This window comes from Schistocerca nitens, chromosome 12 (assembly GCF_023898315.1).
Source record: "Schistocerca nitens isolate TAMUIC-IGC-003100 chromosome 12, iqSchNite1.1, whole genome shotgun sequence".
Classification (NCBI taxonomy): Eukaryota; Metazoa; Arthropoda; class Insecta; order Orthoptera; family Acrididae; genus Schistocerca; species Schistocerca nitens.
In genome coordinates this window covers 138,431,967-138,442,560 of record NC_064625.1, presented here as the reverse complement: position 1 = coordinate 138,442,560, position 10,594 = coordinate 138,431,967, and the positions used below count along the sequence as shown (strand labels likewise).

The window sequence follows — 10,594 nt, the reverse complement described above, 5'->3', positions numbered from 1 at the left end:
GAGGCAGGATTCGAACCTGCGACCGTAGCGGTCTTGCGGTTCCAGACTGCAGCGCCTTTAACCGCACGGCCAGAATACCAGGTTCCATGGCTTTAAGGATTAATGAGTGCACACAGAAAGTTCTCGCAACAGGCTCCATAGATACTGACTGAAGAAATATATTTCCTGGGCAACAGCTTACAACTAATTTGTTTAAGCTACAGAAAGCTAGACAAGGTTATCACAAATTGGGATTTAAGATGATGGGTGATTGTGTAGGTGACAGCTTTGCATTTCTATTAAAGAAATGCAATCTGGATGGTGTATGGATTTCTTCAGCTACAGTTTTTCACGCTGCTGTTAATTTCCTCATAGCTTTTTCCATTGAACATATCACTTTCATTCTCTGCTTTCTGGATGCTTTAGACTGCGACCCGCTTACGATCCAGCTTTGGTACGCACTCGTATTTTTTTAGCACTTTCCATATTTCAGTTCATGTGCAGCTGTCGTCACAAAATTTGTTTGCTTGGCTTGCATTTATGACTAGGTTACTGTTAGTTATGTAGGTACTACTTCGAAAATACGCATCAATGTAATTGGAAAAAATTTTGCATCGGCCGGGAATCGAACCCGGGCCGCCCGCGTGGCAGGCGAGCATTCTACCACTGAACCACCGATGCTCACAGCTTATTGGTAGTGTTGTGTAATTCACTTACACGTAATTTTATGTTTAGTAATAATATACTAAGGCGGTGATCAGAGACCGGTACAACATATTGCAGCGGTGCAGCCCTAAGAAGGAAGCAATGGATAACAAGAAAATGAAGAGGCAAAGGACTTGCTAATATAGCAGAAAACGACGATGATGATGACACTAAGGCGGTAGTTACCTTTCTCAAAGCGTGAAAATATATTCCATCGATACAAACACAGTATTATTGTCATTCGTAATTATTTTCATGTTGTAATAAAGTGAGAGTAAAACTGTACCTACCGTACTTGACCTGACAGATTTGAGACACAACAGGTGTTATCTTTAATTACTTAATACTGCACTTCATTTTAAATGTTAAAACAGTTCACTAGATAAAAGCTACGTAGTCAACCCCACATTGCATTTTTCGTAGTTTATTTATACTGCGTACACTATATATATCCAAGTACTCTTCTAATATGTAGGGCCTGATATACGTTTACTCTTATTACCTAGCAGTTTTAGTTTTTATAAAGAAAAGTGCGTCAAATACGGCAAAGTGCGTTTAAATATGGCGCGAACGTAAACATTAAGCTACGTTGAAGATCAATACGTTACCACAACATCTGTTTGGCATTCACATTCATTGACTTTGGGCTGCGCAATACATCATTCAACACATCACATCAGGGCTGGAGAGAGGGGATGGAAGGCCACACTCTAGCCATTTACTGATCTAATAAAAAAGAAAGGTATTTTACTAACAACGGAAAATCCAGGCTGGAATAATGACCAATACCTTAAACCTATTACCAGCAGCCTACCCACCTATATAAAGATACCAATCATTTCCTCCACCAACTCCCTGCAGTTCCTGTTCCTTTACAACGCGAAGCTCGTCACTGTTGATGCCACGTCCCTTTACACTAAACCCCTAATGCCCGTGGCCTTGCCACTACTGAACCCTACCTTTCCCAATGCCTGTTGGATTCCAGACCTACAATCTGCCTCCTAGTCACCATGACCAACTATATCTGCACCCACAATGACCTCCTTTGAAGGCATCCTTTACAAACAAATTCGGGATATAGCAACGAGTACCCGCATTGTACTGTCATATGTCAACCTATTCACGTGCCATCTAGTGGAATCCTTTCTGACCAGTCAGAATCACAAGCCCCTCGCCTTGTTCAAATTCACTGATGATATCTTCGTGATCTGGATCAAGGATGATGACAAAGTGCTCCAGACCTCAACACCTTCTCCCTCATTCGCTTCAACTGGTCCTCTTCAAGCCAGCCCACCTCAAAGGCGGCTACATCAGTACCTCTGTCCATATAAAATCTACCAATCACCACAAATACCTCCACTTTGACAGCAGCAACCCATTCCATAACAAGAAGTCCTTTCCATACAGCCTAGCCACCCGTGGCTATCACATCTGTAGTGACAATCAGACCCTCTTGAAATATACCAAGTTCTTACTGAGGCCTTCATGGACCATAATTACACTCCCAATCTTGTACAGAAACAGATCTCCAGTGCCTTATCTCTCTAGTCACCACCCAGTTGCTCAGCACGCAGCCAAACACAAGGTTCTTTATTTTAATGACTTCTTCACAGCCTGTACCATCTGGATCCTTCCTACCAACACTAGCTTTTCTGAATTACACAGGTGGAAACTCCCCATGCAATATATCCTATGTTCCCGTAACCCTCCTGGCCTCAGCCTTCATTACTTTTGTTTCTGTATGTCTATCCTTTTGGCAGGTCATCTCTGGGATGACGGCCATTTACTATTGTGACAAAATAAAACACCTACAGTCATCCTTATTATTTTATTTATTTTGCTGCAACCAGTTTAAACACTTCAATGTGTCATCTTGAGGATGTTGTTGATGCAGTATGGGTTGATATGATCCCTATATATCACATCAATTGCCAGCATTACTGGATACGCAGATAATGTGTCAGCACTCCAACCATCAACTGCCAACTGACTCGAGAACCATTCAAATACCAACATCTCTTGTCGATGTTGAGGGCCGCAGCTATCTTCATTAGCTTGATCTTGTTATTAATAAATCTGCAGAACTCTCCCATTACGTGGTAAGGTACATCAAATTTTTGTATGTCCATCTGTTATGATGATGACAAACGAGTCGTCGCCAATGTTGACTGGGGCCAATGCTAAATAGAAGCATATAAATCACAGCCGGTTTGTCAGTAATGTTGATAAGGTGCTGGCTGCATCGTCTGGATGTGCAACAACTAAAATAATTAGAAATCGTTGGTAAAAAATAATACAGGGTTATTACAAATGATTGAAGCGATTTCACAGCTCTACAATAACTTTATTATTTGAGATATTTTCACAGTGCTTTGCACACACATACAAAAACTCAAAAAGTTTTTTTAGGCATTCACAAATGTTCGATATGTGCCCCTTTAGTGATTCGGCAGACATCAAGCCGATAATCAAGTTCCTGCCACACTCGGCGCAGCATGTCCCCATCAATGAGTTCGAAAGCATCGTTGATTCGAGCTCGCAGTTCTGGCACATTTCTTGGTAGAGGAGGTTTAAACACTGAATCTTTCACATAACCCCACAGAAAGAAATCACATGGGGTTAAGTCGGGAGAGCGTGGAGGCCATGACACGAATTGCTGATCACGATCTCCACCACGACCGATCCATCGGTTTTCCAATCTCCTGTTTAAGAAATGCTTCTGCTTTAGCCTTTTCCGTAAGATTTTCCAAACCGTCGGCTGTGGTACGTTTAGCTCCCTGCTTGCTTTATTCGTCGACTTCCGCGGGCTACGCGTGAAACTTGCCCGCACGCGTTCAACCGTTTCTTCGCTCACCGCAGGCCGACCCGTTGATTTCCCCTTACAGGGGCATCCAGAAGCTTTAAACTGCGCATACCATCGCCGAATGGAGTTAGCAGTTGGTGGATCTTTGTTGAACTTCGTCCTGAAGTGTCGTTGCACTGTTATGACTGACTGATGTGAGTGCATTTCAAGCACGACATACGCTTTCTCGGCTCCTGTCGCCATTTTGTCTAACTGCGCTCTCGAGCACTCTGGCGGCAGAAACCTGAAGTGTGGCTTCAGCCGAACAAAACTTTATGAGTTTTTCTACGTATCTGTAGTGTGTCGTGACCATATGTCAATGAATGGAGCTACAGTGAATTTATGAAATAGCTTCAATCATTTGTAATAGCCCTGTATATACTGTGCTTAACTGGTTGTACAGGATTGTTCTTGGCTGCATACATATAATTATAAACAGAAAGCTATTGAGGCCTGAATTAGGCCATACGTTGCTAAGCGCCTTGTTAGAGGTTGCTTCCTATCTGCTGAAGGCTATGCTACTTTACTGCTTGACGTCCCAAGCAAGAGTGGACGAGAGCTCGTTAGAAGCTCGACACAAGCTGCAGAGTGGTGCTATCAGTGCTGGTCACAACTCGCTGGCCCAACGATACTAATATGGACCGTGGTCGATAACTGGAACCCCTAACAAGTGTGGTATCGAACGTTGATACCACACCATCCTTTTGGCAGGAGGTCTCTGGGATGACGGGCGTTTACTATTGTGACAAGATAAAACACCTACAGCCGTACTTATGATTTTACTAGCTGACCCGGCGAACTCTGTTCCGCCTTAATGCCAATAAATAATCAGATTTTGGATGTTAAGTTCAATTTTTATTAGAAAATAAAAATAAAAAATTAAGTATTTTGATACAGACATTTTTTGTTTTATTATCAGGCGCAAGAACAAACAACGCAGATGGTCTTCCGACCTGCGAACATGCCACATATAAACTACTTTCCCACTAAGGCAGCACAATCCGTGCGTTTCTCCGGAAAACTTCAATGCGCCATAATACTCGCAAACAACGGCCTTCCGCCCAATGCAAACACAACGATGCAAGCAGTAATCAGTGCTGCAATTGTTTCTAAACGCTACTCGATTCAAGTCATCACGTGATAAATCTCTTCTTGTGCTTCGAAAATTATCTACATGTTGATCTCTGTTGTTCGCTCGACGATTTCGTATTGCCAACCGAGCCGTTTCACGGGCTGCCTCACTTTGCTCTTGTGACTGAGAAGCACGAAGTCGAGCCATACTAACGCGGCGCTCTTCACGGGCAATTTGTTCTTCTTCTTCAGTCCTCTCATTCGCAATGTTTTGTATCCTTCTTGCATTACGGCTTTGCCGAGAAATGTTCGATCGTCTTGGTCGCGGCATTGTTAATAACGATACAAAGAAAATACAAATTATTTCTTTAAATTTTTAATTAATGATATATACTGATACTTAACCATAGACGTTTAGCTGACATTTGCGTTTTGTTATTCCATGCCAGATGCGTTTTTGTTATACCACGTTTTATAGCGGTCGAGCGGGATACAAAGTATCCTATGCGCGTCTCCTGGTTCTAAGCTACCTCTCCACCAATTTTCAGCCAAATCGGTCCAGCCGTTCTTGAGTTATAAATAGTGTAACTAACACGACTTTCTTTTATATATATAGATTAAGTATTCATTACACATTTCTGAACGCACGCGTAATATTTTTCAATCTTTTTTTTTAAAAAAATACACGTAATAGTTTATTCATCCATTTGAAATAGTTTATGACCGCATGCATAAATGTCAATCATTACTTACAGATTGCACACTGGACTCGCATTCGGGAGGACGACGGTTCAATCCCGTCTCCAACCATCCTGATTTAGGTTTTCCGTGATTTCCCTAAATCGTTTCAGGCAAATGCCGGGATGGTTCCTTTGAAAGGGCACGGCCGATTTCCTTCCCAATCCTTCCCTAACCCGAGCTTGCGCTCCGTCTCTAATGACCTCGTTGTCGACAGGACGTTAAACACTAACCACCACCACCACCACTTACAGATTTTGACAAAAAAATTTGACAGCTCCGAAACTAAAGAACTTTTAGGGAAAATAACGCATTTTTCAAGTATTCGTCAATTTTTCGTTATTTTTAAGATGTATTCTGCTATTCGGGGCGGAGACAAATCCAACAAATCAAAAACCATGAAAATTTTTATTCGTCAATTTTTCATTATTTTTAAGATGTATTCTGCTATTCGGGGCGGAGACAAATCCAACAAATCAAAAACCATGAAAATTGGTCCAGCAGATCTCGAGTTATAAGTGTTGTAACAAACCCGACTTTGTTTTATATATGTAGATTTATTTTGTTGCAGCCAGTTTCAACGCTTCAATGTGTCATCTTGAGGCTGTTGTTGATGCGGTTCAGGTTGATATGATCCCTATATATATCACATCAGTTGCCAGCATTACTGGGTATGCAGATAATGTGTCAGCACTCAAATTTGAATGGTTGTCGAGTCAGTTGGCAGTTGGTGGGTGGAGTGCTGACACGTTGTCTGCATACCCAGTAATGCTGGCAACTGATGTGATATATATAGGAATCAAATACTAACAAAGGGGCTGGCCAGTACTCACCTCAGCTCAGTACAGCCGATAGAAACACAAAACAGAACAGAAAATGTATGTATCCTAGCTTTCAGAACTTTGTTCCTTTGTCAGGGAGGAGAGAGGGGAAAAAGGGAAGTATTGTTAGTATTTCTTTAACATCTTTATATGAGATTTTCCTTTAATCATTTAGATCACCTATATATAGGAATCATATCAACCAGTACTGCATCACCAAAAGCCTGGAGGTTATGCATTGATGCGTTGAAACTGGTTGCAACAAAATAAATAAAATCATAAGGACGGCTGTAGGCATTTTATTTTGTCACACTTCGTTACTTACTGTCCTTCATCGATTGATTTCATGCGCTGTTCCAACTCCAGCACTACACAGATCTCTATTCCATTAACAGACCCACACTCTTTTTTACTTCTTTTCCGTACCCTGCCCTCTATCTGATCTCCCGACTACACCTAGCTGCCCTACCCTGAGATTGTTATCATGTGCGTTGCATTTGCGTAATTTTGTGTGTGTGTGCGTGTGTGTGTGTGCGTGTGTGTGTGTGTGTGTGTGTGTGTGTTGTCTAATTTGGAAAAAGGCCTTTATGGCCAAAAGCTTACATGTTTAGTAGTCTTTTTGTTGTGCCTCTGTGTGACTCAACATCTCTGCTATACAGTGAGTAGCAATCTATCCTTTACATAATATTGTCAAAACCATTTTACAGGAAGTGGTAGAGAGTACTTCTGGTACCAGTATCATAACCCCAACCCCTCTTTTCTGTTTCATGTGTAAATAGTAAGATGGGAAGAATGTCTTCTGATAATCATCTGTACAGACTACAATTACTCTCATGGAATTTTAAAAGTGTACCTCTCTTCTAGCTCCTGTCTCTGGAGTTGAGTGAATGCTCTCAAACTTAGGGTATGGGGCAATACCCGAGAATAGGTCAAACAAGTGTTTTGTGGAGTCATAAGCAAATGGTCTTGTGGACCGTGTTAAAAAAAAAAAAAAGTACCAACAGTTATGTTCCTCTTTATTTTAAATTGTTTGATACACATGATAGAAAGCTAACAGAACCAAAAACTACAAGTCTGTTCATTGACATGGTTCACCAAAAGCAGCAGATTGACAACCCAGCAGTCAGGCTTGAGAAACTGTCACAAACCTAAATAGCTGAGGCTACAAAGTTGGTTGTCATTGGCCCTGTGTTTGCAGATCACAGTGCAGTACTCATGATGCTAAAGACAAACTCAGTGAATAGCAAAACAAATTCCCATCCGGCATTCAAATTGCCTATTCAGAAATAGGGTTACTATGAAGAAAATTTTAGATGGTATAAAAACCACAGTGTCTTTTGTAGATTGGTAACAAATATGTGGAGAATTGGCACCAAATGATGCATTCAGTTGCACGTTTCAGACCCTTAAAGTCAGATTTGATGAATATTTTGCCAAATCAAAAAGCATACAGAGAACTGTCAAAAGAAACAGGTGATACTGTATAACCCTACACTAGCTAAAAATAAAATCCACTGTCCAAATACTAAATAGTAAGTCAAAGCAGCTAAAGATATTGGCACTGGGATAGACTATACTACAGTTATCTACAGGCCAAAAGGGTTTATAGAAAGAAAAAGTAGAAAAAGCAAAGCAGATAACAATACCACATTTATTGATGTAGATCACTTGCACAGCACTTGGAATCTGGTAAACAAACACAGCTCATCTCTTGCTCTAATCCTTGCAGTCCAAATGAATTTAATGAACATTTTGTATAGATAGTGAAAATTATATTCAAGAAAATTGAAACTCTTAAAATGATTTTCTAATAATGAAGATAAAAAATACTACAGCTAAGTAGAAGCACTCACTCATTATCAATCATGGTGTAGGTTCCTCTGAATTGATTCAGATAATGTGAAATTCTTTGGGTTTCAGACTCTTGACTAGTAGTACCTTGGCAAATGTATATAATACTAATATAGTTGAATGTTTAATCCTGGTTTGTTATTTAAGTTTTCTCACAATAAAAAACGAGGCATAAAAATTTTGAATTTCACCTTAAAAATTCATGACTTTATGTAACAACTGTAAGCAGCTGTTTCAACCAATAGTGTTCACTTGTGTCCATATAAGTGCAGCTACTGGCACAAGTTGTGTTGACACTGGATTAGTTGCTAATTGCAATATCACTTGATAATTAAATTGAAGGAATGCAAAAAGAGAACATTTGATCTAACACAGCTTGCACATGTTATAAAGTGCGTAAATAAACAAGAGCAGAACTTCTGGAGAAGTGATTTTGTATTTATAACATTTTATTCACCTGATCAGAAGTCCTGTTCCACTAGCCAACAAACTTCAGTTTCCACTGTATTTGATTTCAACCTATCAATTTCCTTCCTCTACAGGCCTCCTCTCCCTGGCTCAATAAGATGCAAAATGATAGAATAACAAGAAAAAATTTCATGAGGAATATATGCCTTAAGTTAAATGAGTTTATATATTTTTCAGGCATCGTAACAAGGAGAGAATATCACCAGCAATTGCATTCAATTATCCACTTCGTAGAATGGGAAGTAATACCTCTTTTTTTCCTTCTTTTTTTACATATAAATAGGGAGATGGAAGGAGGGGGAGGTGGGAGGAGGGGGAAAGAGAGAGACAGAGACAGATACAGAGAGAGAGAGATTGAGAGAGAGAAGAAAAATATTTTAGATTTTGATGAAATATTTTTAAGCTTAGAGCCTAAGACATGAATTTCTGACATATTTGCATCGTTCTGGTTTTTCACCAAAGTTGTTTTAATTGTTTTCAACAATAAAAGAGAGACAATGGATTGTTTAAATGGTGACAACTAATTTTTTTGTTGCATGCTTTCCTAAGAATAGTAATTTCTACCATAATTATTCATCCCCGGATGGTAATGTCATTTGTTAGTGTGGTCATTGTCTTAACTGATAAGCTTCTGTTGTTTTTACATTGTAAAACTGAGATGGCCCTCATTAAAAGTTCACAAGATGAGCATAATTTGCTTAGCGACCACCATCTCCATTATTCATAGCAATAATCTAAGTGTTAACATTATGTCGTTGTGATCTTCAGTCCACATACTGGTTTAATGTAGCTCTCCTTGCAACTCTATCCTGTGCAAGCCTCTTCATCTTCTAGTAACTATTGCAACGTACTTCCTTCTGAATCTGCTTAGCGTATTCATCTCTTGGTCCCCCTATATGATTTTTACCTCCAGTGCTTCCCTACATTAGTAAATTCGTGATACTTTTTTGCCTCATAATGTGTCCCACCAACCAATCCCTTCTCCTAGTCGGGTTGTACCACAAATTTGTCTTCTCCCCAATTCTATTCAGTTCCTCCTCATTAGTTACATGATCTACTCATCTAATCTTCAGCATTCTTCTGTAGCACCGCATTCCGAAAGCTTCTATTCTCTTTTTGACGTTTCACTTCCATACATGGCTACACTCCATACAAATACTTTCAAAAAAGACTTACGGTCACTTAAATCTATACTCGATGTTAACAAATTTCTCTTCTTCAGAAACACTTTCCTTGCCATTGCCAGTCTACATTTTATATCCTCTCTACTTTGACCATCATCAGTTATTTTTCACCCCAAATAGCAAACCTCATGTACTACTTTCAGTGTCTCATTTCCTAATTTAATTCCCTCAGCATCACCTGATTTAATTCGACTACATTCCATTTCCTCATTTTGTTTTGTTGATATTCATCTTATATCATACATTCAAAACACTGTCCATTCCATCCAGCTACTTTTCTGTCTCTCACAGAATTACAATGTCATCGGCAAACCTCAAAGTTTTAGTTTCTTTTCCCTGGATTTTAATTCTTACTCAAAATTTTTCCTTTTTTCCTTTACTGCTTGCTCAATACACAGATTGAATAACATCGGGGATAGGTTACGGCCCTGTCTCACTCCCTTCTCAACCATGCTTCACTTTCATGCCCCTCAGCTCCTACACCTGCTTTCTGGTTTTTGTAAATTACCCAGCAACCTTCACAATTTGAAAGAGAGTGTTCCAGTCAATGCTGTCAAAAGCATTCTCTAAGTCTACAAATGCTATAAATGCAGATTTGCCTTTCCTTAGCCTATCTTCTATGAGGAGTTGTAGGGTCATTAGTGCCTTGTGTGTTCCTACATTTCTCCGGAATCCAAACAAATCTACCCTGAGATTGGCTTCTACCAGTTTCTCTATTCTTCTGTAAGGAATTCATGTGAGTATTTTGCAACATTACTTTGCAAACTGAAAGTACAGAAATTTTCACACTTGTCACCACTTGCTTTCTTTGGAACTGTAATTATTATATTCTTCTTGAAGTCTGAGGGTATTTCGCGTGTCTCATAAATCTTGTTAACCAGATGGAATAGTTTTGTCATAGGTGGCTTCCCAAAGGCTATCAGTAGTTCTAACAG

The 10,594-nt window shown here is 39.7% G+C and overlaps 1 non-coding gene across 1 annotated transcript; it reads right to left on the bottom strand.

Annotated features, from left to right (window-relative positions):
- Positions 1-589: 589 nt before the first annotated feature.
- Trnag-gcc (transfer RNA glycine (anticodon GCC)) lies at positions 590-660 on the bottom strand. Its single transcript has one exon. It is a non-coding gene; the product is annotated as a tRNA-Gly (tRNA).
- Between the last annotated feature and the right edge of the window lie 9,934 nt (positions 661-10,594).